This window comes from Papaver somniferum, chromosome 2 (assembly GCF_003573695.1).
Source record: "Papaver somniferum cultivar HN1 chromosome 2, ASM357369v1, whole genome shotgun sequence".
Taxonomy (NCBI): domain Eukaryota; kingdom Viridiplantae; phylum Streptophyta; class Magnoliopsida; order Ranunculales; family Papaveraceae; genus Papaver; species Papaver somniferum.
Window position 1 is genome coordinate 6,576,279 of NC_039359.1, and position 7,989 is coordinate 6,584,267.

At 35.9% G+C, this 7,989-nt stretch overlaps 1 long non-coding RNA gene across 1 annotated transcript; it reads right to left on the reverse strand.

Moving 5' to 3' along the window:
• Nucleotides 1–6,274: 6,274 nt before the first annotated feature.
• Nucleotides 6,275–7,657, reverse strand: LOC113346770. Its single transcript, XR_003358615.1, has 2 exons — nucleotides 7,444–7,657; nucleotides 6,275–7,266 (listed from the first exon to the last, which is right to left on the reverse strand). It is a non-coding gene; the product is annotated as an uncharacterized LOC113346770 (long non-coding RNA).
• Nucleotides 7,658–7,989: the final 332 nt, after the last annotated feature.

A 7,989-nucleotide genomic window follows, 5' to 3' on the forward strand; every position in this document is an offset into this window, starting at 1 on the left:
GACCACGACAAGCCTATTTTATCGGGAAAACAAAAAGCATGATGGCTCCCTTAGATTGTTTCTAGACTAGCTTCTATCTCTCGAAGGGGAATTCGTTACAGTTTGAGAAACCCCTCTAGATCAATCCGAGCTAATGTGGGATGAAACTGAGGCGAGGGAAGCTCAATGGAGCTTTGATACCCAAGGCCTCACCGGCGTTACAAGGCAACTTGTTTCAACTCCCATAAGTCATCATGAACTTTGAAATTGCTTAAAAGGTAACCAATATCCTTCGAAAAAGTTTCCTAACAAGCTCGATACCCTATAGGTCTCTTTCTAATCAGATTTTAAAGCTTGGGTTCGCGTTAGGTTTTGTTTTCCTAAAATGGGCAAGAAGGGAACGGTGATGAAATCCGAGCCCTTATCTTGTTTAGGCCAGGCCTTGCCTTTTACTAAGAAAATAAAGACAGTCTGGTTCGTCCTCAAACAATTAGCACCTTAAGGAGTACAGTAACTCGCTTGCAGGGGATTCGCGAGTGTTTCGATTGGACTTACCTCCCGTACCAGACGGGGGATGAACCGTTGTCGTCGACTCGGGACACGACTCCTATGCCGTGTGCGAACCCGAGGGGCCGAGGGGATATTGTAATCACCGTCCTTCTCTGCACACAATTTAATAATATTTTTTTATTAATAATAAGACCCTTCCGTAGGGTTAAAAAAAAAAAGTCCAAAAGTCCAAAAGTCCAGAATAAAGTCCAAATAAAAAGTCCAAAAATTACAAAAATTATGAAAAATAAAGCCTATTTACAAATTCTAAAAAAAATAAAAGCTATATACAAAAAAATAATAATAATAACAATTAAATCCTAAAAAAAAATTATGTCTTTTTTTTTTCTTCTCTTTTAGCTTTTAGCTTTAAGCTTTTTGTTCCCAAGTCCTTAGTATTCCACTTCGAACCTGCAAATCAAAGACACACCCAAAGAAACGTAAAAAGGAACAAATGAAAATAATAAAAAGAAAAAAAAAATCTAAAAATGCTACCTAAACACAAATCCGCGTCGGCGGCGCCAAAAATTTGATGGTTTTTCAAAATGGTTGTAGTAATAGTGGTAAAACTGGGTCTTTTCAGACTTGTGAAGAAAACAATTTTTAGATTTAAATTAAACTAGACAATTAAATAAAGTTGTTCAAAGTTATAGAGAAAAACACCAAGACTCTGGATTCCACCATTGTCCCATTAAATGATAAATTATATTCAATATTCATGCAATTTTTTCCTTTTCAAGTGATTCTAATATTTGCCTATAATAAATTTTTGAAGTAATAATTGTAATCACAAAGTATGAAAAATCAAAATTTTTAAAAAACCCAGCATGCTTCATCAAAATAATTCATAACTACTCAATAAAAATCAATTTATCTATTTTAATTCCATGCAAATAATCATATAAAAAATATTGCAAATAAATAATAAAAATAGAATTATACCAATTAATCTGGGACAATGGCTTCCTCCGTTTCCTCGGCTAATAGGTTTAGCTCTTCATCCCAAAAACACCCTCACAAGATAAATTCATGGCTAAAATAGGTGTTTTTATTGATGTATATAAGATGAAACAGGAATTAGCAACGCTGTAGAAGTGTTACAGCGTCACTGTTACAAAGGGGTAAGTGCTATTGAAGACTGCTGTAAACGATAAGCCTTTACTGCTGTAAAAGAACGACACTGGTATTGTTATTTAAGACTGCTGAAGAACGACTGACTATGTGAGTTTGTTCTTCGTGTTCTTGAAGCTCTTCAATGGTAGCAGCAGCAGCACTGTCTTCTCTGTAATCGCTTCTCCTGGGCTCTCCTGGACTCTAAACTCTCTCCTAAGGTTTTTCCAACCCTTCTATGATGAAAACACAGCTATTTATAGCTATCCAACTCCCTAGAAACTCGATCAAATCCGAGAATAATCTCATTATTCTTCTCGGGCAGTTTGGAGAAAAATCACTTTCCTGTTGATTCACGTGGTTCTGTTGGCTATTCTCTCGTATCCAAACTATTCTCTGACTTGGAATGAACTGAATTGGTATATATCCACGCAAGAATATCCCATAAATCTCTCTGACCAATCCCAAACCCTAAACAGAGAAGTCGTATCCTGTTGGGACTTTGATCAATTATTCCGACTTATCCAGCCCAATTGGATGGGTCTAGACGATTGCATTAGGCCTGTTATGTCTTCTAGAGTCCGTAGGTACCAAATACACCCGTTTAATCTCCTCGTAACTCGCTAAGAATTCAACTCCAAAACTGTTGTCGCTGCAGCCAATTCTTCCCGCCAATTTCTGTTTTGAATTTTGAAGATGACCTCCCCCTATCCAGTTCCGGTGTCCCTTTAGTACATGCCCTGAAATGGGGTGCCCCTTATCCAAATTAGGGGTACCTTTAGCAATTCTTCTGGGATGTTTTCTGCACTTTTTCAGGGTTCCTCCGGGGTATTTCCGGTACACTATCAACGGCAATCCAAGGGCCACATTTTTAGCCAATTTTGCCGCAAAGCCTTATTTATCCAAAAACACCTACAAAAGCATAAAAGACCATAATAAGTACAAAAATCGAGCACTAATAATATATACAAATGAGATATATTAGACACATTTCAATGAACAAATGTTCTTAAGTATAAGCAGTCATATTTCGAGAACAACATATAAGATAAAGTTGACTCGAAATTTCTGTTATGCATGTACTGTTTAATTTAGTCATGCGACAATATCTCATAAACATAAAGGTGAAAACTTGAGAAATTGGTGGTTCAGTCTTCACTTACCTTTTCATTTTGAAGTTCTCCAAAGCTCTTGTTGATCTTCGCCTTCAAACGGTAGTTAGCAGTGATATCCGATTCTCAACTACACACTTCTATCTTAATCTGAGACCTGACTAAATGTAGACTAAAAATCAATATATAGTTTTGAAAATTAAATTTGAAAACAAGCTTGAGATAGTAACACATGTGAGTTCGACTGAGCAATGATCTAACAATGATAAATATGAAGCTTGACATCATCAAATATATATGTTCCCTCTTTGATGGGCAAAAATTATGATGGTGGGCAGAAGAATAAAATTATGATCAAATTAAACATGGAGCTCGTAGTACATAGTTGTACACATGTTGATTCTTTTTGAAGATGAACATATTATTGCTATTTTTTATTTATTTGGTCTTTGAAAGTTGCAGATATAATCATAGTTGGATACGCGTTTTGGGTGTACATAGTCGTACGAATGTTAATTTTTAATGCGCACATAGTTGTATGAATGTTGATTATTAATGTGCACATAGTTGTACACATATTGATATTAATTGTGGATATTGTTATACACTTGTTGATTGTTAATGTGTGCATAGTTGTGCACATGTTGATTATAATGGTACGAAACAGTGTATTATACCATGATACATCTTTGATATCAATCTTTTTTGTATTGGATGCATGAATCATAGGAAACATATCACTTGGTCGCAGTTTATGAAGATTGTTGGACATGGATACGATGTACATATGTTTACCGTTTGATTATTATATTTATAAAAGATGGATATCACTAGGATAAGTTTCTTTATCTTTAAGTTTAATATCCTTATTGTTTGGTTTCGATTAGGAAAGTTAGTTGACACAAATTTTTTGGTATTAAAAAATTTCACCAACAAAAAAAAAAACTTCGCGATTGAACTCAAATTATTTTGAGTTTAGATTTATTTTTAAATGGGTTAGAATATTGGTTAGTTGTGGCCCCACTACTAGCAATTACAAGGTCCAGGGTTCGAACAATTACCTCCTCTAAAAGAGGGAGCATGAGACCCACCAGGCCACTTGATGGTTCTCTATTTTGAGTTTGGTTGACCCTAATAATGATGATGATGATACCCGGCTTGATGATATGCCATATTTCAGACTCTTACTCGGGTTAATAATATACCACACTTCAGACTCGGGTTGATGATCGGAATTTTAATTTATATGCCGCAAGTGTAATGCTTCCAATAAGACAGTACACCGATGTGGTTCGTTCCATAGGGACTAAAGTTTTATTACTTTAATTTTTATAAATACTATGATTTCAGATGAAAAAATGTTTTATGGAAACTAAATTATAACTATTAAAATAAATAATTAAGAGAAGACCACGACTTTGGATTCCACCACTACTATTTATAAAAGGTCAATAACCATCGTGTATAATATTCTTCGTAATATTGTTGGAGACAATTTAGGACTGATTCGTAGATGTTGAAAAATAAAGCATTTATTTTGGTATTTGACTGGTAGAACCATTAAGAACCGATAAGCATTCGGGGTCTAAGGGGTATTGCTCACCAGGTATCCACAGGCATTGAGTACCTGTATACTTTGTTGCTAATTTTACTTACAATTCTAAGGTTTCGTCTAGTTTTGCTTGGATTTTTTCTTCTTTTTTCATTTTTCTTTTATTATCTTAGATACAATCTCTAATTAGAACATTGATATGAATGTAAATATTACTACATATGAAAATTTAGATGCAAGCCAACACGAAAAAGATAAAATATTTTTATCAAAAAATAAAGTTGATTTTCAAAAACACAACGGATACCCAAATTCAACGGGTATTAAGGTTTTCAATCGAGTCTGGTTCCGAGTCTAGTAGTATCCGAGAGGAAGAAGAAAAAATGAGTAACCGAAGTCATGAAAAAAGAAGAAAAAAATATTTATTTTATAAATTTTGAAGTTCAATTGATAGAGGGTTAGTATTAGATTATACTTTAAATCATTTGCCATAATTTAACCTCGATTTATAACGGTTCGACTCGGCCAATTTCAGAGCTCGGATCGTTGAACAAGCCAATAAATCAAAAGTTGTCATATCCTGAATCGAAAACCGAACCGTCGTCAACATTCAGTTTTAATTTAACTGCGACTCATCAAGTTTAGAAGATTTAGGTGCACCCGTACTCAAAGCCTGACTCAACTCATGCTTTTCCCTAGAATCTAGTTGTGGTTCACTTGAATCAAGTTTTTTAGCGTAGTAGATTTTTTTTTTAACAAGCCAAAATGCTTGTTAATAGCCTTTTAATTCCCACAGCGCCAGTAATCTTTAGGCACTTGTTTTTTAGTGGGATAAAACGACCTACTCAACCGCCAAGAGGACAAATTTCCTATCTTGTACAAGACACCCTGACATTTTTATTTAGTCTCATTATGGTAGAAGGGCGCATGACCTGGTTATGGTAGAAGAGCGTATGACCATATTTGGTAGTGTTATCGCTAGTGACGATGTTTAACATCCACAACTTGTTTGTGACGGCATACATATTCCAAGATTACAAGATATCTCACTGGATACCAATTTGATTTTGAAGAGTTATGGATATAATTTTGTCTTTCTAAGTAGCCTTACGAAGATATCGCATTGTAATCTTTTTCCTTAGTCAAGATTTTACTACTATGGGTATTCCTTGACAAGGTTTTAATGAGGAAACATATGCATGCGGCGTCCTTTATCTTTGGACTCACATGAATGTGGTTCCCTTTATCTTACGATGCTGAAGATTTGGACTCACATCGGAGGCATATCCTTTTCCAGAGAAAGCTAGTCCGAGCCATTTCTTATGATGCTGGTGATTTGGACCAAAAAAAACTCTTGGCATCAAAGTCCACAGCCGCTCTAGTGTGTGGCTAGTGTCGTGCGAAAATTTGCTTCTTGATTGCTTAACCTTCCCAAGTCTCCCAGAGAAAAAGTCTCCTAGAAAACATAGATAAATGTTCCAACGGAGTTCAAACACGGTAAAAAGACTGTTTAACATCCAAAAATGTCATTCTGTGGAGATCCAACTTACTCAAGCATATCACTTTGTATACCTGTTTTTAGAGTATTATGCAATTCCTATGGCAATGGCCAAATAAAACATAGGGCAATTCTTATGACAATGGCCAAATAAATCAAGCGCCGGGACGAAGAACATACGCCGGCGCGTGAAGATTACACGCGGTGTTTAATCTACAACCGCGGGTGTGAGAAGCAAAAACGCCAATGGTTAAATACCCAACGGTTTTTTTCCCAACAAGTATCATTTTAGGCTTTTTACAGATCTAGGCCTGTTTTTTTTATGGTTACAAAATTATGCCACTTTTTTTTATTTCTTACAAATCTAGTCAAGTTTTGAACAAAAATGGTGGATGGAAAATTAGCAACCGTTATTTGCCACCTAATCATATTTTCCCAGCTTAAAAGACGTTTTAGTCCCTCAAACTAGCCATCTAAGATCAACGACAAAAATTTCATTACAAAGTGAATGGCCAAGATCTTGTTTATAGAGTACACGTGTAACAGATCTAACCACAGAAAACCGAAGGACTAGGATTGGTCATACTCCAGTTCATAGTTAAGACTCTGCCACCGACCACTTTCCATTCTCCGTGAACATCTCAGTTTCTGTCCATATGAACACCTTCTTCCACTAATTGCCACAACGCCTGTCGATTCACAGCCATATAACAATGACAACATCACTTGTTTTGAACAACTTCTTCCATTAATTTCCACAACACCTCTCAATTCACAGCCATACAACAATGGAAGCATCACCTGTTCGTCTTCCCTGTATATCCATAACTCTTATTCAGTTGCAGAGCTCATGGAGCTAATACCTCGTTGTTCAACACTTTACATTAAGAACCAATCACTCTTGTAAACAGATCCATCTCCACTGTCTCATGCGTCATCAACACCCATCTGTTCACAAGCCTTGTAACACCTTCAATAAGCATAATCTGTAATCATGTTAACATCCAGTACCTACACTGAAGTTTTTATGTCCTATCATTTCTTTGAACCTCTGAAGCATTATCCACACAGCCACCCTCTCTTGCAATCATTTTCATTAGCCCCATATTGCATTTGAGATTCATTCTTCTTCTATGTATACACGGACATGGCGACTGCAGACCACCCATACAACCACCGTTCAACCACCATTCAACCAAACCACTCTGAGAACGCAAAACCCATGATAATACCTTGATACAAATCATTAACTCAACTGATGTTTCTCGGCCTTGACACCTTGTTGCTGTTTATTGCTATCAGATACCAAAACCCCCAAGATTTGCACTACAACCACCAAAACCAACACCATTCTGATAATATTAAACCCACTCATGAGTACTTCAGCCATCTAATTCCTCTCAAATCTCGATAATTAGCACCATAAATCAACAATGAAATTGGATTAAAACCCATCACAGAAAACCCTAGAAAAAAACATGAACAATTTTATTTACAGACAAACTCTAGAAACTATCATCACAAAAAACCCTAGAAACTATCATCACAAAAAACCCTACAAAAAAAACCCAATCCATTTAACATGCTTGCAATCATTAACCACCATACGAATCAAAATCAATAGTGGGTTATTCACGATTTACCTTTCATCTGCAAAATGATGTCTTTTTCTTCTTGCCATCAAAACCACGACTAAATCTTCAATCTCTGGTAAATAATCACGATTAATCTTGATTGCAGAAAAACCCATAGCTTATCTCTCGATTTCTGATGAGGAAATCCTTGATTTAGAAGAAGCAGAGAGTACATGAAGAAACAGAACGGAAGAATGAGAAAATATTATCTCCCTTTCTAACCATTCCCACGTGGAGCGACAATTCATTTGGCCTATCCATCATAGCCGTTCATATTTCTACTACACATCCAGATCTTTGATTAGTGACGCATAACCACACACGTGGGGAGATATTTACTATGTTATCTACACACGTATTTAAGGGCATAATTGTAATCTCTGCATACCATGAGATATCACTTACGAGATGTTGAAGAGATGTTGACCAGTCAACGCGATAAATTGACCGAGATAACAAAAATGGATGGGATCCGTTTAGTAGGCTTAGATTTGTAAGAAATAGAAAAAGAGGCCTCGAAATAAAAACGAGAGTCCAAAACATGCCTACTTCTAT